The sequence below is a fragment of the Natrix helvetica genome (assembly GCF_964273705.1).
Source record: "Natrix helvetica genome assembly, chromosome: Z".
Lineage (NCBI taxonomy): Eukaryota > Metazoa > Chordata > Lepidosauria > Squamata > Natricidae > Natrix > Natrix helvetica.
In genome coordinates this window covers 36,703,272-36,726,405 of record NC_138554.1, presented here as the reverse complement: position 1 = coordinate 36,726,405, position 23,134 = coordinate 36,703,272, and the positions used below count along the sequence as shown (strand labels likewise).

The window sequence follows — 23,134 nt, the reverse complement described above, 5'->3', positions numbered from 1 at the left end:
GACTAAGGAGACTTTTTCGGACAGCGCTGGCTCTTCGGCTTTGAAACAGAGATGAGCACCGCCCCCTAGAGTTGGGAATGACTAGCACATATGTGCGAGGGGAACCTTTACCTTTAAACTTGTGAAAGTTGAAAAACACTGGTCTATCGTACTCCTGCAGTCAGTTTTGAGTGCAATTAAGGAAACCTATTTCTGAATCAGTTGCCTAAATTTGAGGACAATGCAGCCGTTAGTGGCAATTATGGGAGAAACCTTTCCAATTTCAGTGTTAATTTTTGAGCCCTGAACTATGGTAGCAAACATATCCTAGCAAAGCCTATTCAGCTTAATTATGAGCAGGGCCTTTTATAAGGAAATGCATACAGGGAGTACAAGTGTTGGGTGAAGATATATAAGTCAGATTGCTATTAATGAATCAAGAGGAGATTCATCATGGATGCACTCTGTATTGCTTTTTGAGCTTTTATCAAGGGTCTTTGAGCATTATTTCCTGCTTAGAAATGGCAATCTCTGAGCTAAGATTAGATTTGCACAATCTCTCCCCAAATACAGTCGTTTTAAAAATATAATCTTTAAAAATCAAATTGAAATCAGTCAAACAAGGAATATATTTTTTGATTAAATGAGGACATGGATATGCTGCAGCTGCTTGTTCTTTAGAATTCCAATTTGTTCCATATGTTCCAAGAAGTTAATCTCTTAAAAAAGTGTTGATTTAGCTGCAAAAGTACATCCTCGAATGTGACCAATAGTTGGTTCCCTTCCTCCAAGATATGGACATTTTAAAAATTCTTATAAAAGACTTTTGGAAAGCACTGTGTTTCCTGGAATCATAGTAAAGGATTTATAGCAGTGTTTCCCAACCTTGTCATTTTTAAGATGTCTGGGCTTCAGTTCTCAGAATTCCCTAACCATTATGCTTTCTGGGGAATTCTGGGATTTGAAGTCCCCAACATCTTCGTTGCCAAGGTCAGGAAACACTATTTTAGAAGAACAGATTGTGAAGCATACATTTCACCAATGGCAACCCTAAGAAGACTTATGGCCAGAAGTGGTATGTTTTTCTGCAGAATGCATCTAATCAATATGCCCTATCAAGAGATACTTGAAGTTGTACTCTGAAAATAAACATGTCTAAGATGGACCCTTAGTGCTCTCTGAGCTTGATTATTTTCTTGCAGATGTTTCATTCTTGACTAGCACTCATACTGTTGCCTAGTTTGAGTAATGAAATGTCTGCAAAAAAACAATCATACTCAGAAAACACCAATGACCCCTCATTTCAACTCCAAGTATAGATATACTCCTTTATTGGAAACATGACTAAATAGTAAGAAAGTATGTAAAAAGTACAATACAGGAATGACTATGTCCTCAGATAACCTATCAATGTACTGTATGTCTTATTGCCAAATAAAAATACTTGGTTTTTGAGCCAGTCACCAAACTTGACAAGCTTATGGACTTAGATTAGAAAGAGATGTAACTAAATGGTCCAAACACAGCATCATCTTTAAGAGTTACAGACACAATTTGGTTTTTTGTTTCTCTTTGAAGCTTTCATTTTCATTTATGGGCATTCATAAATTTAGGTTCTCTCTTCTCAGCAAAGGAATCATACTGTGTCAAATTTAAATATTCACCAAGTTCAAATATTAGCATTGTGATAGTCTCAAGCTAAAATGCTATGTTGTTGCTTAATTTTGCCCCACAAATATCTGACATTTCTCCTGTAATGTGTACTTATGACAATTAGGGCCCCTTGGATTGGTGTTTTGTGATGATGTTCTAGCAGTGATGATGCTAGTTGAGGATACTAAGGCTCCTTTAAGTGATAAAAGATATTTAGTTTTCAGACTCGTTTTTTGTCTAGTTATTCTTAGGAACTTCTGCAAGGCAGAATTGTAAAGTTTTATCTTTTCATCCCCAAAGAAACCTGCTCTTTGAAGAACATCTGACCTGTTTTAACAGCCATACTCCCAATAGCAGATGTTCCACAATGCAATTTTTAAAATCTCTGACAACATAGTACCAGATGAATACTCTCAACAAAATGCACAAATCTGTGCAGCAAATAGAGCTGTCAGAATTGGAACATTATCACATAGTTAGGGTCTGGTAAAGTCTTTTGACCACTTAATTGTTTTCTTTTTTTAAAAAAAAAAAAGTTAGGGAATCTTCCATTTCTCAACTTTTTAGCAATGCTTTAATGTCTAGAATTGTTCAGAAGAAGACTTATTTTTAAAATATTCTGGGCTATTTCTGCTGTTGCTCCCACCAGGTCATTATTAGCACTGCATAAGATAAATTTCCCTATTTTGGTCTGGTCTTTATAGCACCTTTAACAGCCCCCAGTTGCTGCATACCATTCTTAATATCATGGCAAAAGAAGTGTTAGGTGGCTAAATTTTTGCTTTTCTACTTGTCTTTTTTCCCCTAGTGCAAATATTCAGCCAATCAGGGGAACAGATCTATTTTCTGTCTATAGGCTTTGGGGGTTGCAACTGTCAAGTCTCCCAAAAGATAAGCATAGATTTGTGGGCAGCACCTTGAGTAACTTGAAATAATGTGTGTTAGAGGACTAGATCTGCTAAGTTAATGTGGAAATCTGTATCTGGTCACAGTGGCAGAGAAATAAACTAGGTACGTGGGATAGAGAGTGACTGAAAGGTTTTGGGAAAAGAGAATACTGTAATGCTGATATTTCTGTAATGCATGGATTGTTTATCTTATTTTTTTATATCCAATTACATTTACAGACTGAGGATATCATGTATTATTTCTAAATTTAGTCAGATCATTTATTATTGCTAAATAAATTTTATTTGGTGAAAAGAACAAATGATTTTCAAAAGCAATGGGAGAGCTTCCATGAACTTAATATATGGAAATGTATTAGGCAGGTTTATATACAAAAGTTGCCAACAATTGTAAATATTTTAAGACGGCATAGCACCATCATATTCGCTATTTGTTAGTAAGACATCACTATTTGTTTGTTAAAAGCGAATGATCCATTCAGCATACAAAAGAATGAAAGTACAAACTGCACATTTTTGAAATAACATAAAATTCATATTTGTTATAGTAATATCCAAATATTTTGCCTTCTTCTCAATCTTAAAACCTGCTTTATTCATCAATTCTGTTGAGCTTCTATTTTCATATTTTTGTTATCTTCATCTTCTGTTTATTAAATTGAAACCTGCTAACTTTTAATTTGCCTATTAATAATATTATTTTATAATATTATTTCAATTTTAATATTTTAATTCCCTTGAAGGATCTTCCAGAACCAACACCAAATCATCTGCAAAAGTCCTTAATTTACAAGTTTCTATTTTAATCTTTAGTCCCACTCTTCTTTTCTTACATCTCTCATCTCATTTTATATCTATATTCAGTATTTCAAGAACCAAAACAAATTACAGAGGAAGCAGTAGAAGTCCCTATCTTGTTCCTTTTTAAAAAAATATCACAGAGTTTTGTTAGATCATCTTTAACAATTTTTTGTTCTTTCTATAAAGTGTAAAATCAATTTGCCCAGTATATAAAATTCATTCCAAAATTCATATCTTCCAAAACCTTGAATAAAAAAGCCAGTTCAGATTGTCAGCAGCTTTCCATTTCGTAATCACTTTGGGAAGTAATTAATCTACAGATATATAAATATATTTTAATGATGACTATAAGATTCCTTATGGTAAATTAAACTTTATTTGGGGATTACGAAAAAGCAACGAAGGGGACCTTTGATTTAAAGATTCAAGAATTTTTTAAAACAGATAAGGGAAGATTCTTTTTTACTTTTTATTTTCACCATGTTTACTTTTGATGAAAATGCTTTAGTATAAATTTGAACAAAAAACTATTAAACACAGCAAGCCTAAATGGGAAAGCTTGCTGTTATATAACAAAATATATTCTCTGACAGTTTTCAAACCACAATAAAATACTATCAACATGTCAAAGAACTTTTATGAAGTAACTTCTGTAAGCCTAAATGGATATTTGAACTATTCTTCAGATTTTGTAACGATCAATATTGTCAGGTTGGTAGTGAGATAAGCCCAAACCTTCCCCATAGAAAGTTTGAAAAAGGATTTAGCAGGTTAGCTGAGTTCATTTCAATATGCTCATGACATAACCTTCTTTGCATTCTGAAATACTTTTCCTGTCATTAAGTGAAATGTCACGTGACCGTGATCTGCAATTTTACTTTCACGTTCTCCATTAATTCTGTTTGTTGGAAGCCAGTTGTGACACACAAACAAATGGCAAACATGTGAGATGATGTGACAATTTTGTGCCGGTTGCAAAGTGCCCGAATGGTGATTACATGGCCGTGGGAGGTTGTGATGTTCTCAATTGTGAGGATTGGTTGCAAAGCTGTATTTTTTACACTGTTGTAACATCAAATGATCACTAAATGAGGCAAACATTAAACGAGGATTTCCTGTTTTGTGGAAGCCCTTTACACAGGAGCAGATAGGGCATCCATAATAGAAAAACCATTATATTCAAAGGCTGTGGGGAGAAGGAGGGAGGGAGAGAGCTCCTCTTCGCTTTGTACTACCCCGCAGGCCATGCTGAATATTCACATTCTCACTGTGTACAGTATACATCAACTATAGCATAGATACTGCAGAATACCTTTTCTCGGTTCAGTGGTAGCCATCTAAAGGTGCTAATGCAATTGTATTTTTTCTCAGATACATGAAATGGAACTAGGCCATGGAGATAGATACTAGTGTAATACACTGAAAGGGCTCAATACAATGAATTTCAAACTCCACAACAACATCCCCATGAGAAACTCACGCTTTGTCATTTACATCACCTGTTTCCTAAAACATGTACAAGTCTCCCTCAATACCTATGTGTTGTTTGCAACCATGAGCAAAGGCTCCTTTCAGTTTAAATGATATACCTAATTTAGCAGTTTGCCACTTCAAAAAACTCAGGCATCATGGTGTCAAAAACTCGATCTTCATAATTTTGATTGGCCTCTGTGTTGAGAAAGGGGGAAACAACCCTCACTTTCCTGAAAACCCATAGCTGTAGGATAATCTGTTTAAATTATGGCATAAAAAACAGAAGTTGTCAATTATTCAAATCCTAAAGCTCCACTTGCATGAAACCTGGACCTTTCATGGACCACATATCTCAGCACCAGATATCCAGCATTATCTCTGAATGTGCTGAATAACTGTGCTGAATGAAAGCATATCCTGTAAACTTTGGATTTGTAAATATTTTCACACCACGCTGTTATTCCCATCCCATTATGGGACACTGTCATCCTTTATCTTCAGAAAGTCCCTGGCATAGTCATAATTTAGTATGTTGACACTTAGAATAGAATAACAGAGTTGGAAGGGACCTTGTAGGTCTTCTAGTCCAACCCCCTGCTTAGGCAGGAAACCCTACACCACTTCAAAAAAATGGTTATCCAACATCTTCTTAAAAAACTTCCAGTGTCAGAGCATTCACAACCTCCGAGGACAAGTTGTTCCCCTGATTAATTGTTCTGTCAGGAAATTTCTCCTTAGTTCTAAGTTGCTTCTCTCCTTGATTATTTTCCACCCATTGCTTCTTGTCCTGCCCTTGGGTGCTTTGGAGAATAGCTTCACTCCCTCTTCTTTGTGGCAGCCCCTAAAATATTGGAACACCGCTATCTGTCTCCCCTAGTTCTTCTTTTCATTAAACTAGACATACCCAGTTCCTGCAACCGTTCTTCATATGTTTTAGATTCCAGTACCCTAATTGTTAGATCGATGAGAAGCAGCAGGCGAGAGGCGCGAGTGAGCTTCAGCACTTTTTATTGCAAGAGTAAGCGACTGCGCCCTGACGGCTGGGCTGCTGGAGCTCGCCTTTTAAGGAGCTCCAGCAGATCATCTGGCCAATGACAGTAGTTTAAACTTCCCAGGATTTGGGCAACCAATCCCCGGTGAGCATGTGAAAACATATAAATTAAGAAGGTCTGGCAGCTCTGCCAGCCAATGACAGTTGTTTAAACTTACCGGGGTTTGGGCAACCAATCCCCGATGAGCATGTGAAAACATGTAAATTTAACAATGTACTTCTGTATGTAAGACCCCTTCCCTCCTAGAATGAACAATGTCCAATCCCTGACCTACATAGGTGACGTAGTCTTTCAAGTAGGTGGGACGCGGCAGGCTCCTACTTGACCTCAGATCACTTGTCCCCGGGAGCTCGGCCGGTGCAGTCAAGCCTGCTGTTCCTCTGGCTGCCTGGGAAGAAACCTTCTGGAGCTCCTTGGTTCACGAGACCTGGGGTTCTCCAGGAGTTGTTCTGAGCTGGTGGGTGTGGTCCAATTGCCCTGGCTCCTCAGTTCAGTGTCCCCCACGTGGTGTCAGAGCTGGTCAATGTGCCTCCTCCAGATTTATCTATCCTCTAGCTCCACTCAATACGACTTCAGCCCGCTGATGGCCATGATTCGGCCTGCCAGCCAAGTCGGGTACCCGGTGTAGTTGTGGACGAATACCTGGTCATTTATGTTGAACTCCCAGGTTAGTCGAGCGGAATCCAGGGGGTTCTCTAGAAGGTAGTCCGGGTGGTACTGGTTGAGTCTGGACCTCAGTCTTCTCCCCATCAACAGCTCTGCTGGGCTTTTGTTGATGGTCGCATGAGGAATGATGTGTTGGGTAAAATGGAATTGGTCAAACTTTTCCTGCCAGCTTCCCGGTCCCAGCTTCGAGTGAGGGTTTCTTTTGTGAGCCTTACCATTCACTCAGCCTGTCCATTGCTCACCCGATTTAATGGGGTGATGAGAACATGCCGGATCCCTTGCTCTGTGAGGAATGCCTCCATCGTCTTGGCGGTTAGTTGTGGGCCGTTGTTGGAGACCAGGATGTCAGGTAGGCCGTGGGTCACGCAAAGTTTCCGGAGAGCTCTAACGGTGGCTTCTGCCGTAGTTGATTGCATGATGATGACCTCCAGCCATTTGGAGTAAGCATCCACCACAATCAGGAAGGTCTGCCCTTCCACTGCTCCCGCAAAGTCGATGTGGATGCGTGACCATGGTCACTTTGCTACTTCCCACTCTCATGCATCCACATGGTTCCATGGTCACGCATCCACATCGACTTTGCAGGACCAGTGGAAGGGCAGACCTTCCTGATTGTGGTGGATGCTTACTCCAAATGGCTGAAGGTCGTCATCATGCAATCAACTACAGCAGCTGGTTGCATCTCCTGGCAGGATCTGCAAGTGGCTACCCACTCCGTGATGTTCTTATCCATATTGGGCCACCAGATGTAGTTCCGGACTAGTGCCTTCATCCGTACTATCCCCGGGTAACCCTTGTGGAGGGCTTCAATGGCTCGCCTTCGCAGCCTCTGGGATACGATGATTCTCCCCCCCCCCACAACAAGCAACCCTTGATAGTTGATAGTTCTGCTTGCTTACTCTGGTAGATCTGGAACGCCTCACTCAGCTTCTCCTGTGGCCATCCCCTCAACACCCAGTTCAGAACCTTTCGCAACCCCGTATCCTCTTGCGTGTGCTTGGCGATGTCCCTGGCAGTGACTGGGCTGGCTGGGTCGATGTCGATTAGCAGTACCATGGCAGTGGGGCAGGGTCTTCCACCAGCTCCGGTAACGGGCAATGGCTGAGTGCATCCGCATGGCTGATGTCCTTTTTTGGGCAGTGGATCAGCTTGTAGTCGTATGCCGTGAGGAAAATGCCCATCTGGTCATCGTTGGGGACATCTATTGCGGGGTTTGTTGGTTCCCGGCTATGAGCGCCAGCAGTGGCTTATGGTTCGTGACGAGTTCGAAATGTCTGCCATACACATACTCATGGAATCTCTTGATCCCTGCGACTGCAGCCAAGGCTTCCTTGTCGATCTGGCTGTAGTCATGTTCAGCCGGGGACAAGGTCTTGGAGTAATAGGCTATGGGAGCCTCCAATTCATCCACTAGGCAATGGCTGAGGACCGCTCCAACTCTGAAGGGGGAGGCATCACAGATGATCTGACCCGGCAAAGTATGGTTGAACTGGATGAGCACACTGTTGGAGGATAGGAGCTCTTTTACCGCTGTGAAGGCCCGGTCTTCCTTCTGTACCCAGGTCCACGGTGCTGCCTTTGCCAGGAGCTTGTGCAGCAGCTCAGCAACGGTGACCTTCTGTTGTAAAAAAATACTATAAAAATTCAATAGTCCTAAGAAGGCTTGGAGTTCTGTCTTGTTCCTTGGGGTGGGGGCATTTCTAATGGCCTTCACTTTGCTGTCAGTGAGGTGAATGCCAGATCCTTCTATGAGGTATCCCAGGAACTTTACCTGCCTCACACTAATTTTACATTTCTTTGGGTTCACTTTAAGTCCTTTCTCCTTGAACCTCCCCAAAGTCTCGTGCATGGGTTCCATCAGCTGCTCTATGGAGTCCCCTGAGATGAATACATTGTCAAAGTATGACACCACCCCCAGGATTCCTTGCAGGAGCCACTCCATTAAACACTAAAACAGTCCTGGGGCTACGCTGACTCTAAACTGCAGTTTGGTACATTTGAAAGCCCCCTTGTGGGTCACAATCATCTGTGCTTCTGTGGTGGCTTTGTCCACAGGCAATTGTTGGTATGCCAGGGCCAGGTCCAGTTTGGTGAATATTTTCCTGCTTCCTAGGGAATACAACAGATGGTGCACAACTGGCACCTAGTACACACTTTGCTGTAAGGCCTTATTCAGCGTACATTTGTAATCCGTGCAGAGGCAGACGGAACCATCTGGCTTCACGGGGGTGACTATTGGAGTTTCCCATACCGCGTGATCGGTTGGCACGAGGATTCCTTGGGCAATTATTTTATCCAATTGCTCATCCACCTTGGGCCATAGAGCAAAGGGGACCCTTTGGGATTTGAGCCTGATGGGGGTTACATGGGGGTCTAGGTAAAATGAAATAGGTTTCTCCGTATATTTACCTAGGCCCCCGTCAAAGATGTCCATGAACTCTGCCAGTAGCTGATCCAGGTTGTGGGTTGATATTCAATGCAGGCCGGTGATGTCTAGCTCCAGGGGCTTGAACCATTCCTCTCCCAGTAGGGACGGTCGGTGGTTGGCCATGAGAGGTAGATGGCCCTGAAATTCGTGGAACACCACCACGACTTCCATTTTTTATAGGACTTGGATCTGGTTTCCCTGGTAATTGTTGAGCAGGACGTTTGGTGGTTTGAGGAGGTTCTTGCTGGCTGTCGGGTTCAATTTCTTAATGGTCTGCCAAGACACGATCATAAAATATGATCCTGTGTCCAGCCCAATCTTGCATGGTCCCCCTTCAATGGTCACTGTGGCATGGAACCTTTCAGCTTCGTAGGCATCTGAGTGGCCCACAGTGGTGTGATGGATCTCCCTCTGGGCTTGGTACTGTTCCTCTCTTCACCTATTCCACTGTTGGCCAAGTCGTGGGTTGCTTTGTCTCCCCTGTGGAGCCGTGGGTCTTGGATGGGGTGGGGTGGGGTGTCTCCTCTCTGGGTACACATGGTGGATGGTGTTGGCATCGTCCCCTTCATAGTCGTATTCCGGAACTTTGGATGCCCAGTCAGTTTCCCTGAATGTTTGGTATCCCACTGGTTTTATTTAAGTGTGCTGCCGAGTTATCCGATGACTCAGCTGCCTGGGCTTCCTTGATCACGTCCTTGAATGAGACTCCCCTTCTGATTAGCAGTTTCTTTTGCAAGGAGAGGCCTCTCATTTCTAGGATGATCTGGTCCTTCATCATTTCTTCTGGGTTGATGAATTCGCACCAGGTCGCGATTTCTTGGAGGCTGACCACAAAATCATTCACCGTCTCTCCTTCTCATTGGCACCAATGATAAAACTCGTTCTGGCTCACCATGGGGGTGGCATGTAACCCCCATCAGGCTCAAATCCCAAAGGCAGATGGCACATAGTGGTCTTCCAGGGTGCATTGTAGGGTTGCTACGCCTGCTGGGGAAATCAATGTCTGTGTCATCTTATAGATTTTTGTTCCACAATAAGTTAGGAATAATGCCTGCTTCCTATTGTCCGGCCAGTCCTGGTAGTCATTGGCTTCCAGGAACATCTGGAATCGCCCCATGTACGTGTGCCAGTCCTCTGTCTGCGGGTTGAAGATCTCTGGTGCAGGGGATGCTTGCAATGCCATCTCGTGCTGTGGTACAGGGTCTTGGTCCTTGTGCAAAATGGCTGCTTGTCCAATGAGGGTTCTCAGGTCCCTTTGTCTTTTGTTGCCAGTGTTAGATCGGCGAGAAGCAGCAGGCGAGAGGCACAAGTGAGTTTCAGCACTTGCAATAGCAAGATTAAGGGACTGCGCTCTGCCGGCTGGACTGCTGGAGCTCACCTTTTAGGGAGCTCCAGCAGACCAGCTGGCCAATGACAGTAGTTTAAACTTCCCGGGGTTTGGGCAACCAATCTCCGGTGAGCATGTGAAAACATGTAAATTTAACAATGTACATCCGTACGTAACACTAATCATCTTTGTTGCTCTTCTCTGCACTCTTTCTAGAGTCTCAATATCTTTTTTACATCATGGCAACCAAAACTGGATGCTCCAGTGTTCCAAGGCATTATAAAGTGGCTATTTTTTGAGAACATTTGAAGTTATTAGCAATGTTTCTTACACATACCTTTTCTTGTGGTTTCTAAAAACATAAATATCCTTCCATGATTTCAATATTTTTGTAAGGTTGCTTGCATGTTTTACATGTGTCATATCGTATGTTAATTTTAGAATAAATTTTCATATGATTCATTCCAATCATATATGTCTTTGGAGGCAGATGTAGAATGTGAAAGCAATTTGTACTTAATATATTTCATTCTCCCCATAGTAACTTTATGATTGTCTTTCCTTGGATATGTAAAGCATTATTATTGGCCATTATGGCAAAATTGATGAAGATGGGGCATATGACAGAGTTCCCAAAACTAGCACTCACCTAGGAAGCTCTTGATGTTTTTGACTCCATAGAAGAGGTGTAGCAGTTCAAGTATCCTTTTTTTTCTTGTTAGGGCCTCTCTATAATAATAAAATGCCCCATAATACAAATTTTTAAATTGTTACAGTATGTGTGTCAGGCACAAAGAATCAGGACTACATGTTAAGTTTCAGTTAAGCTGATTTATTGCTCATGCCTGTACATAAGAATCTAGTAAACTAACTGCCAACACTAAATTGTGCTAAATAAGAATAAGTAGTACAGAATTCAAGGGGAGGTGGCTGGACTTGGATCCCCTGTGGGAACATAATGACTTCAGGTTAATTCCTCTCTTGACTCCATCTTCAGACTCTATCTGGTCTTCTCCTACACATGTACATTTAAAACATTTATTTGTAAAGGACTAATTATTATGTCTATGGAAATACACCCTCTGGAGTAGAGGTGTGTGGGTCTAGCAATAACATCTTGTTTCATAAATACTCTGCAATCCAGCAAATATAATAGACACCTGCAAAATTGTTGAAATCTATCAAATACTATCTTTTTCCCCCTTCACTTGAGCAGCATTATGTTTAACTTCCTATGGCCATCCTCTTCTATATTCTTAACAGTGATGACCAGTAATTGTAAATTACCATTCCATAACACCTCCACATTGTTCTGAAATACATTTTCACTGTGATTAAGGAATGCATCAGTGTTTGCAGTAGCCAGGTGTCTCCTAAGTAAAGAGGAAGTGGGTTGTTCAATCCATCCATATCTTACCTGAGTAGTACATAATCATTTCCTCCAGTGTAACTCAGAAACATAATCCCAACGATTATGTATCATATTATGCATCACAGTATACATGGATATGACATAAATGTACAGCTCAAATAGTGTCCCATAGCAAATAACATTCTATAGCATCACAGTAATGATGAATTTATTGATCCTATATTTGTATCCTTTATTATTGTATTAGTACCGCTTTATCCCTAATAAGATCACATCTGGAATACTGCAACCAATTTTGGTCACCGTACTACAAAAGAGATGTTGAGACTTTGGCAAAAGTTCAGAGAACAATAACTAAGATGATTAAAGGCCTGCAGACTAAAACATGAAGAATGGTGCAGGATTTGGGCTTGGTTAGTCTAAGGAAAAGAAGAATTAGGGGGGGGACACACATGATAACAGTATTCCAGTACTTGAGGGAGTGCCACAAAGAAGAGGGGGTCAAATTATTCTACAAAGCATTGGAGGACAGGAAAAGAAACAATGGTTGGAAAATAATCAAAGAGAGAAGCAATCTGTAATTAAGGATAAACTTCCTAACAGTGAGGACAATTAACCAGTGGAATAGCTGGCCTACAGAAATCATGGGTGCTCCATCACTGGAGGTTTTAAAGAGACTACTAGACAGTCACATCTGAAATAGTATAGATTCTCCCACTTGAGCAGAGGGATGGACTAGAAGGTCTCTAGGGTCACTTCCAGCTCAATCATTCTATTCTATTCTTTTCAGGCCTTCCTCCATCATTGGTTAGACATTTATCAAGTTGGCGTTACTGCCGGTTTGCTCATGTGTGCATTTTGTGCATGTGCACACTGGATGTGTGCGTGTGCAGTTCAATGAAAATTGTTCTGTGCATGCGCAGAACTAAAAAAAAAGATGGCAGCAGTGACGATGGTAACCAGGAAACCGGTTCGGGAGTGTGGCCAGCCTGGGTCGCTGCTGGTTCTGTGACCTGGGCTGGCATGCTACGAACTGATCTGAACCAGTAGGAACCCACCTCTAGATTGTATGTGATATCTGCTTACTATGATAGTCTCCTTTACATGAGGAAACCTCAGGAAATTTCCTACATTACCTTTTCAGTTTTTTTACATGGAGCATCTAAAAGCCCCTTTGGGTAGAACTTGGAAAATGGATAGAAATTGGTGGAACTTCAGCAAAATTCACAATATACATAACTGTACCTTTGGTTCCAGAAAGTACTTGCTGCAGCCTAAGATACCTCTGTGGGGAGAATCCAATAGACATTTTACCCAGTATATAATTTTGCATGTGAAGAGTAGGATGTGAAAGGCTGGGGGGTGGGGTCTCATGTAACAATCTAATTCCATTAAGCAAAAGTAGGCAGCAAACTTTTCATCAGGCTTCCACCCTAGTGTTTTTCTGCAGGTGCAGGATCCACTTTTAAAGAACAATCAAATGTTGATTTGTTACAATCAACAGGAATTCACCCACCACCTTGTGGTCTAAGCCTGATGTTGTGGACTGATGGGAGCAACTGGTCCAAAGTCACCCACCCAACTTTCATGGCTAAAGTGGGACTAAAATTCAAGTCACCTGATTTCTAGCCTGTAGCTTTAATTACTAAACCAAACTGGCTCTCACTTTCATTTTAAGGAAATGGAAGAGAGAGATAACATCAGAGGACATGCTTATGCAAGAATGCTTGAAAGAAGTTTGAACTTTAGCTGACTTTATTTCCATTAAAATAATTATTTCCATTAAAATAATTCATACTCTCAAATATTGTGAATCCAACATTTCATTCAGTTAAAGGGAAAAAAAGTTCAAATACTATTTTACCTCTAACAACTCTGCTTCTTAAATTGTAATATAAAAGTTGGTTATATTAATAGTAGCTGATGTTCAAAAAGTTCATATTGTCTGGGAGATAGTTCAATGACTAAATAAAAGTAGAAATCTCTACCGAGACATCTCTTGATGATACCTGTCTAATGCCTTGTATAATGTTGTGCTGCTCTGGACTAATTGCTCTGATTCTAAATTTTTAGCATCTTGGCAAAACCCAATTGCAATCATGTGACCACATGATCCTGGGATGGTCATTAATGCCTGCTGGTTGCAAAGTGCAGAAGTGCCAATCATATGACCCCAGGGGCGCTGCGGTAGTTGTAAATGTGAGGACTACTCTAAAATTACTTTTTAAGCACTGTCGTAACTCTGAAAGGGAAATCGTTAAGTGAAGTCTATCTGTAATAGTCTGGCATGCTAGCCTTTTCAGACGACGAGCACCTTGTCCCCAATTTCTGACATTATTGAAAATGAATCAGCAGCCTTCTCTGTGTCATGTATGAAAATGATCATTTCAACATATAGTTCAACTCCCTGGGGAATATAATTTAATCAGCATCAGAGAAAAATACGGTGATGAACTAAGGGGCTTCAAGTCTGAGGCAAACATTTTTAATAAGGTCTGGTTTGGTTCACTGTTGATTTGCTTTTCAGATATCCTGTCAGATGATGCAGGATTCATATGATGATTGCTTTCAAAAACAGCATCATATGAACATGTTGAGACCTCAGAGTTTCAAAAAAAAAAGTGGAGGTGTAGAATAAAATTGGGATATTGTCTTTACAATCAAACACATGTTATTATTTTGTCTTAATTGTTACTTTCAGGGTTATAGAATCAGCAGTTGCAGTTCGGCAATGGCAGGCTGCTTTCCCCTTTTCTTTTCTTAGATGGTTCCAGGCACCATTTAGCCTCAAATACATTTGCCCTCTGTGCTTTTTGAAAAAAAAAGGACTCCTCTGCAACAGATGTACTTGGACATGCAACTGGGGACTGTGACAAGCATTTATCTTGCAGAATACACTCTGCACATGCCCAGAATAATAGGGATGAATATCTCTAGATATGTACTCAGCATCCCTTTGTTTAAAACACTTACTAATATTAAATTGACTTACATTCTTCTAAACTGGAAAGCGAATCTCTCTCTCCTCTCCCTCTCACACATGGGATCACTCTATTTCAAAAACATACAAAAATAGGAGCTGCTTACTATACTAATTTAAGGAATAGATATAAAAACCTCTGGGAGAGGGGAAATCAAATAGGTTTTCAAAATTAAAAAAGGCAGTCAGATGTTTGATATTATTCAGGTTGGGGTTATGATTACCAAAGACCAGTCTGTTGTGGGATAGGAACTGTTAATCACTAAACATACAAACATTCTGAAAAGGTTAGGATTGACCACATCATTTTGACAAGGGGTCATGACCTGGTGGTCTCTTTAGCATAGGGGCTTTTCACCTTTAATGAAATCACTGAATAAAACAGATGACAAGAGCCCCAAAGATATTTTTTTTAACAGTGTTTTTCAAACATGGCAACTTTAAGATATATGGGCTTCCTCTCCCAGTATTCCCAAACAGAATCTCTAGGCATCAGTATATGTTTCATTTTTACTTCCATTTCCTCCCCCATTCCTGGCCACAATGAAGGTTGGACGAGGGACAAAAAGCAGCAGGAAGCCATCCCACCCCCACCTCCAATTCCCTCTACAGTGATGCTAATGTTAGCTTTTTGGGGTTGAGAGCTGTCAGGGCATGGTGTCTTCACAACAGTGATCTTATCCTGCTACACACAATGGTACAAATTTAGCCAGGGAGCAAGTGAATGGTCAAGTGTGTAGCGTGAACATGGCCATTGAATTCCCACTGATTCACTCACAAATAAGTTGGTACAGTACAAGACTGCTGTCTTGACAGATATATTGTGATTCAGCCTTGAGCCAACTTTGTCAGAACAATTTATTTCAGTTTTTTTTCTTTCATTGTTTTTCCAAAATCTTTCAGCAACAAAGCAAGCACTGGCATTGGCTGCTGCTACATTGGAGGTAGTAGCTTCAGCTGCTTTATGATATCTTCATACTCTTTTCTCTGTCGTCTCCCTGTTTTTCTTACAAAGAAGCGTGCTCTTCCCGCTGCAGCTTCCCTCTCTTTCAGCACTTGTTTCCTAGGTAAACTCTTTGGAATAGATTTAATGGGAAACCTTAATCATTCTGATTATAGAAGGAAGAAGCTTCATAATATAACCTAATTGCAAGGGGTGGTGGAATTCTCCAGGAAGTTCTTTTTGTGATGGTGATATTCTCTGATTTGATTTAGTTGATTTGTAAAGCATATAATATAAAATGTAAAGCCATTATTGCTTGGATCTTCAAGTTTCTGACAGTATCTTCAACTCATGAGAAAAACTTGTATTTGGCATAGGGAATAACAGTAGTTGGCGGAGTTGGTTGTGAGGATAGTGATGGCAAATCTACTCTATGATGAAAGCTATATAAAGTAGCATTTCTTTCCAGATGAGGGTGGAGTTTATTCTCCAAGCTTGTTAATTGGTTTCCAAACATTTTGTTACCAGGCTGGGTAAGATACCAACACACAAGCTTGGAGAAGGAATCCCTACCCTCTTCCTACACCCGAGCTACAGATATTTGCCACTATCGCATATTTTTTTCTAGCTATCATATATTTTCATTGAAGGTCTATGGAGATTCTCAATTGTCCATGTCATAATTGTCTCAAAGATGATTTTCAAAAGGCAACTGGACTTTCTTGGCTTTTTCTCTCTTTTTGGGAGTCCCTTTTTGGGAGAGGGGGCGGTTTATAAATCCAAAGAAATAAATAAATAATAAATAAATTTTTTCCCTTGAAAATGTTTCGCTTCTCATCTAAGAAGCTTCTTCAGTTCTCACTTCAGTTCTCATTCCACTGAAGCTTCTAAGGTCAAGCAATGGCCAGATCCTGCCAACCCTGAGAGTCTTTTCCCTGGGTTCTGACTTTACTTACATTTTCCTTATTTAGTTACAGGTTATTATCCAGTTAATCCCTGGAGAAGTGAAAGAGATCAGTAAATGCTAACAGAGTTGGAAGGGATCTTGGAGGTCATCTAGTCAAACCCCCTGCTCACTAGGGATTTGAACTGCGGAACTGCCGACCTTTCTGATCGGCAAGCTCAGTGTCTTAGTCACTGAGATGAGAGCGAAGGGCTCTTGACAAGGCAGCCTTTTTGGGGGTGGGGGTGGGGGAGAAGCCAACCTAGCCCAAAAGGTGCCAGCCAGTCAGTTCAGCTTTTCAATCTGCATTTGCAGAGGGTGCTGACATGAACAGACCTAGTCCTCATAATCTCGGCTGGAGGGAGCCCTTAGATGTTCACCATTTTCTCCAATGAAGAGGCTAACAAGCTCTCTCTTTTGGGGAGTAAAGCCAATCAGGAAGGAGGAAACTGGCTTCTAGCTTCTCACCAGCACTTACCAGACTTTCCCCCCTTCCGGCCCATCCAGAAATCTTCCCCAAATGCCATCTCCTCTCCCCGGCTGCGCCTTTGCGCCCATTTCCCCTTCGGGGAGCTCTGGATGCCTCGCTCTCCTTCTTGGCTCAGCCGCTCTCGCCCCGCCAGCTTTGCTCTCTTCCCCTCTCCTCCCCCTCCCCGCTTCCTCCCCCGCCCCCCTCCACTATTAGTATTCCACTCCCGTCTCTGCTGCTCGCAGGAGCGCTTTTGCTGCAGCGCTCCCGACGTCGTTGGTTGGTTGCCTGCTTGTGTCGGCTTCTTCCTTGGCAGCCGGGTCGGGTCGGAGCCGCCAGGACCAGTGGGTTCTTCCAGGTCTCCACTTCGCTTGCTTCCCCCCTTCTCCATCGCCCACTCCTGAAGGCTTTGGCGAGGCTCCAGTTGGGTCTGCTCCGGGATCTCTATGGAGCCCAAGCATTAAGGGGACCGTGAGAGCCCGCAGCCTCGCCCCTCTCTGCCCCCCAACTGGGCAGGCGGAGGAGGGTACAGCGATCTTCGCCAACCTTATCAGGAAAAGAGGGGGAGCAGGGGATGCTGTCTCCGCGACGCCCCCCACTTTGGTGAGTGTGGGGATGAAGGGTGAGGTTAGATGGTTGGTGTGGATTTTTTTGGGTGGTGGTGGTGGTGGAAAGGGTCATGATCCAGTCCAGCCAAGGGATGAGAGAGGTACATACAGCAGGATGAATGCCTTATCATGAAAGAATATGGGTGAAGCAGGGAGTTGAAAAGGTTAGATTGGGACAGTGATTTTTTTTGGAGGGGGGAATAGGGCAGGCTGGAATTAATAGGAATGGAGAAGTAGGATGATGGATGGAAGTTGCTATGGAAACTGCACCATCTATACCCTGCTCAGTGGCTGAAAGATGCTGCTCTTCTACCTCCTCCTTCTCCCCCATCCCCCCCCCCATACTAGCCAACCCAACCCCCTTCTGTCCTTCCTGATGCTGCAGGCAAATATCCCCAATCCACTATTTTCCACTTAATTTTCCCCTCCCCAAAAACCTTCCTAGCAAGCATTCGGCCACTATAGAGCTCTCCACTGGCTCACCCCCTCCCCTTCATTGCTTGCTCCCATAGCAACACACGTTGCTTTCCCATCAAGCTGTGCTTAATACTCAAGTCTGATACCACACCCCCTCAATGGGAGGAGAATTCCTCTTGAGGAGCCCCATATATCCCTATCTAGGCCTAGTTCCAACAAGCATCTCTGGGCTGGCTGCTTCCTGTCTTACTACAAGCCTTCCCTTATTGCCTGTCTGCCAATGGGTCTAAATCTTACTCCAGAAGCCGGAACCTTCTTCTGGTTGGATCCCAATAACATTCTGGAAGCCGTGGATGTTTTCAATGAAATCATCCTGAGGTTGTTAGGTCCCATGAAGAAATATAGCAAAAAGTAAGTTCAGGGAAGTATCTATCTCACCCTCCCTATCCCTATTGTGGAACTTGGATGATATCCCCCAGATACATAATTCTGATCCCTCCCAATTAGTACGGTTATAAGATGATGAGGATACTAATTTGGGAAAGTAGATAGGAAGCTATTAGAAATGTCCATCTGATTCATCTTCCATGAGCTAAAGTCTCCTCATCCTCAATGAATTTTGGAGTTTCCTTTTTCCATTTACCTAGAACTTCCATTTTTTTTCTCATGTAAGGATTGATATTGCCAATTTTTACCTTTCTCCAGATCTAACTTAATTCAATGCCTTTAATAGCTCACTTCCACTCTTTGGATTTGGCTGATTCAAGGCTTCCAGACTCTTCCTGTTTGCACTTGATTGGCATTTTACCATATCCCAATATTTTGAAAAATAGAGGTCATAAGAGCAGCTATTTTTAAATTAGCCATCCCTCCATTTTTCATGCACCATCCATTAAAAATTCTCAATTTTCAAATTTTGCTAGCTGCCTTAAATATTTGCCAGAATTATAAAAAAAAAGCAATGCCAAAACTCCTTTCACTGTTACATACTGGCTGTTTGTCTGTCTAACTCTGAATCCTTGTCTGTTGGTTTTTCTACCACGCATTCTTCATTTCACCCTTTCCTTGTAATTATTTTAATTTTTCTAGTCATTGTGTATTATGGGTAATTAACATGAAATTTCATAGGGCCAAATTCACAGCTGATGAAGGGCTAAAGCTGTGCCTGGATCCTATCACTTAATACTGCAGATGGGAAAACACATGACTGAATGTTCTTCCTTGCAAGCAAGCAGGCTGCATTAACCTGCACATGCTTAACCTGATTGCTGAATTAACCCATTTCTGGCTTCACACAATACAGTGTAACATACATTCCATCAATGAAGCTGGGTTTTCCCTTGCTAATCCACAAACTAATTAGGTAACTGACTGAGGTTAACATGAATCAAAGATAACATTAGGTTTTTACTTGATTGGATCAAATGTATTGTGTAAATTCAACTTCTGTGTAACAGAGAAAGTTAACCACAACTTTTCACCCTAATATGTTCTTTTCTGGATGCAGGGTCTTAAATGGAGATGCATTTAATTATGCAAGTCTACACCTGCAATTTGAAATGATTGCACATTTACATGCAATGAAGTTTTCTTTGTGTATCAGCAGCCTTCTCCAGTCTGGTACTCTCTGGATATGTTGGGGTTGCAGCTCCCAGAAATGAAAGTCAGCATAGCTAAAAGCTAATCTGACTACACAAAACTGTACTAGCATGGCTGTGAAAACTATGATTTGCAATCCTGGCACCTTTTCAGAATATCATTTGATACCATTTGAGAGGTTAGGTGAAGTGCAGTGATAACCATGATATTGTTTTACAATAAAAAAAATCCAAAGAGAATTGGGATAACTTAAAAGTTAACTTTAGTCTACTTTAGTGTTTCTCAAGTTTGATAACTTGAAGATGTATAGATTTCAAATCCCAGAATTCCCCAGCCAACATCTTCAAATTGACAAGGTTGAGAAACATTGGCATATTTCTTGGAAAGATTTTTGGTGGGATGTTGCTATAATGGATTTGAAGGGAATGGCTACATTGCACTGGCAAATTTGTGTCAGAAACTTGCAATATTTATCCATGGGTTACTAAATTAAGCCATGTTCCAAATTTGCACAACATATTGAACTGTAAAGTACAATAACCAAATGTGTTGGATTCAAACAACAATCTAAGCCACAAAATAACAACACTAAATGAATCTGACATTATTCAACTATGTAATGTGTGAATGCAGCTTGTGTGCATATGTGTCTTCCTTAGTTTGCAAAAATTGAAAGGTATGTTTGGGTTGGGAAGGGCTTACATTAATGGTGGGACTTGGAAATAAATATGGGTCCAAGGATTTATGGGATTCAAAGAAGGATCTTTATGAACTCTCTGGGAGGAGCCCTATAGCAAAATATTCATCTGAAGTAGGTTTTCCCAAGCCAACTGCCCTCTAGATACAAGAACCTGCCACAATCTCAATCTAATGTGATGGTTGTTGAGAATTCTAGGAGTTACACTCCAGAAGAATAGCCAGAATAACAGAGTTGGACAGGACCTTGGAGGTCTTCTAGTCCAACCTCCTGCTCAGCAGGAAAGCCCATACCTTTCAGGTAATGGTTGTCCAATCTCTTCTTAAAAACAAGGAAGGCTAATCCGCAGCCTTCTTTTCCTTTTAGTTTATTTGTCCATGTTAATAATATAAAGTTGTCCATATGAATGATGAGTGATTGCTCCTTTTGCATCTGTCTTGTGTGGCTGCCATAATAAGTAGCAGAGCCCCAAACCCAAAAGAAGAGCCTCTTGAGAACAACAAGGTGAAGGTGTTCCTTAAACACAGACCGAAGGCTTGTTGTGCTGATCCTTGGCTGAAACTAAGCAGGTCTGGGCTTGGTCACTCCTTAGCTAGGAAATCAGAATGCTTGGGAAACTTCTGAGGGATACCACTTCAGAGGAAGAGCAAGAATCCCCTACAGGAAACTAATATGAATGGAAAGACAAGATGGAGCATCTTTGAATCAGAATCCTATAAAGTTAGGTGGAAATGAAAGATGGGGATGATATTCAAGAATTAAGGGCTACACACTACTTAAAGGCAATTGTTTTGCAGTAGGACAGGGTGAAGCTTTTTACATAGAGTGATGGAAAAGGAGATAATAGAATTGGACTGCTAGTAAAAGAAGGAAGTGATTATTTAGGAACAGACTACTGATAAATTTAGACTATTCTCCAATATAGGCATCTTCTGCAGGGTTCATTCCCCACAATTGTAGGGTAAGCTACAATTTAGTTGGCTAGCTGGCTTCACTGTATTGTATTGTGGAAACCCAATGATTGTTTGGGCATGATATATGCATGAACCCCTTCCAGTAAGCCATGGTGTGGTGTCTTTGTTTGGGTGCAGCACGTAATATGTACCCAGCCATTTTGTCTTGTTAGCTCAAATTTAGCATGTTATTAGAAATTAGTCAGTGAATTGAACACTCCCAGCATCCATGGACAAACTGGCAAAAGATAAAGGGGATTGTAGTCCAGTGCCTTTTGGAAAGAGGACTAGACTGGGCTATTTTTGTCCAACTGATAGTCACTTTTGTCTTTCTTGCAGGTTTATTGTTTCTTTTTTTGGGGGGGAGGGGGTGTTCTGCAGCCAAGCTTTTTTCCCCTCCAAGGGCTCAACAATCCTGTGAAGGAAAGAGGGATGTATTCCATCATATATAGATTATGATAATTTATGAAAATAGAATTTTGTGCAGCCATTTGGTGTGGAGCATGCTGTGGGTGTGTGCATGTCTCTCTGTGGCACACATTTACAACCGTGAGTGCTGCTGTGGCTCAAGGGGGAATGGAGGGGGCTGAGATGGAGGCCTGTTTTGCTGCTTAATGTCAGGGCAGGCCCAGATGGAGGCCTGGTGATGCTTTCGGGATTAATTAGCATTGCAAACAGTCAAATTGTTAACTGTGAAGGCTTTGGCCTGTATACATAAATTTGGGGCATTTTTAAAAGCGTGTTTGCTTGACCTCTGCATATGATATGTATAAAATATAAAACTACATAGCTACAGCTACTAGAAAAAGTGGCCAAGAGCATGTGCTAGAAACAGTTGCCATGGCAATGGGAGCTAGAAGAAAAGGGATGAAAAGAAAAGAGTGAGAACCCAAAGTAGATGTTTCTTTGGTTGTTGCTTCTTCCTTTCTCTCCCCAACATTTTGTCCATAAGATTCAAGACAATATAGCGTAGTCAGTACAGCAGGGTCAAAAATGTCTTTTCTAACATAGGTCACCCACAGTGTTGAGCTTCAATCCCATTATCCCCTGCATATGATGGGAAATGTAACTCAATGCATCTGCAAGGCACCAGTGGGAGGTGGCTGGACTTTAGGAAAAAGGGAGGAGAGAATTTTGATTCTCCATCTCCTCCATAAATAATCTCTATCTTTTTCATTGTATGTCTCTGATCTGGAAGGCTAGGGAAGAAACTGTCTCATACAGTATTAAGTGCAGGGAAGGAAACTACAATAAATATGTTATAAAGGACGCTTGTGGTATTTGAATCATCTTGTAGGGGATGAAAGCGGCTATCTGCCTTTCTACATGGAATAGTCGATTGCGCTCAGTGGATTAAATCACCACTTACGTGGACAGGTTCACGCTATAAAGTAAACTAACGGGGTTTAAATAGTTTGTGGCTCAGTTTGTTCTGGAAACCATATTCTCATATTTAGCCACAATATGATTCTTTGTTGGGCATTCAAGTTATCTGAGTACAATAATTACATTTTGAACACAGCATAAATTTATAATTCTATGCCCAATTAGAATATAGCCAGTATAGGACAATGCAGTCATCTAGTAGCAATCATTTTAAATGTTCAGCTAAGCTTTTATACACAACATGTTAGGAGATATGTATTAAGAAGGCCTTTATCAGGTGAGTTGATTAAGAAGGATCCTCATGGCCTCAAGTCTTCCTTGGCAGCAACTGGAGCAACTGGCAGCAAGTACTGAAAGCCAAGGAGTATGCAGGCTTTTGGGTGTAGGATAACATACTAACAAAGGATATTCAGACATTTGTCGGCTATCCAGTAATCACCGAAATTTGTCAATAACAATGTTTTCTAATTTTAATTTTTT

The 23,134-nt window shown here is 41.5% G+C and overlaps 1 protein-coding gene across 2 annotated transcripts in view; it reads left to right on the top strand.

The window, feature by feature from the left end:
• The first annotated feature begins 18,259 nt into the window (after positions 1 to 18,259).
• Positions 18,260 to 23,134, top strand: part of LRRC4B (leucine rich repeat containing 4B) — a 154,989-nt gene continuing 150,114 nt past the window's right edge. For both annotated transcript variants that reach the window (XM_081970821.1, XM_081970822.1), the window contains exon 1: positions 18,260 to 18,430. The gene's annotated coding sequence lies outside the window, so the exon portion shown is untranslated. The remainder of the gene's footprint in view (positions 18,431 to 23,134) is intronic.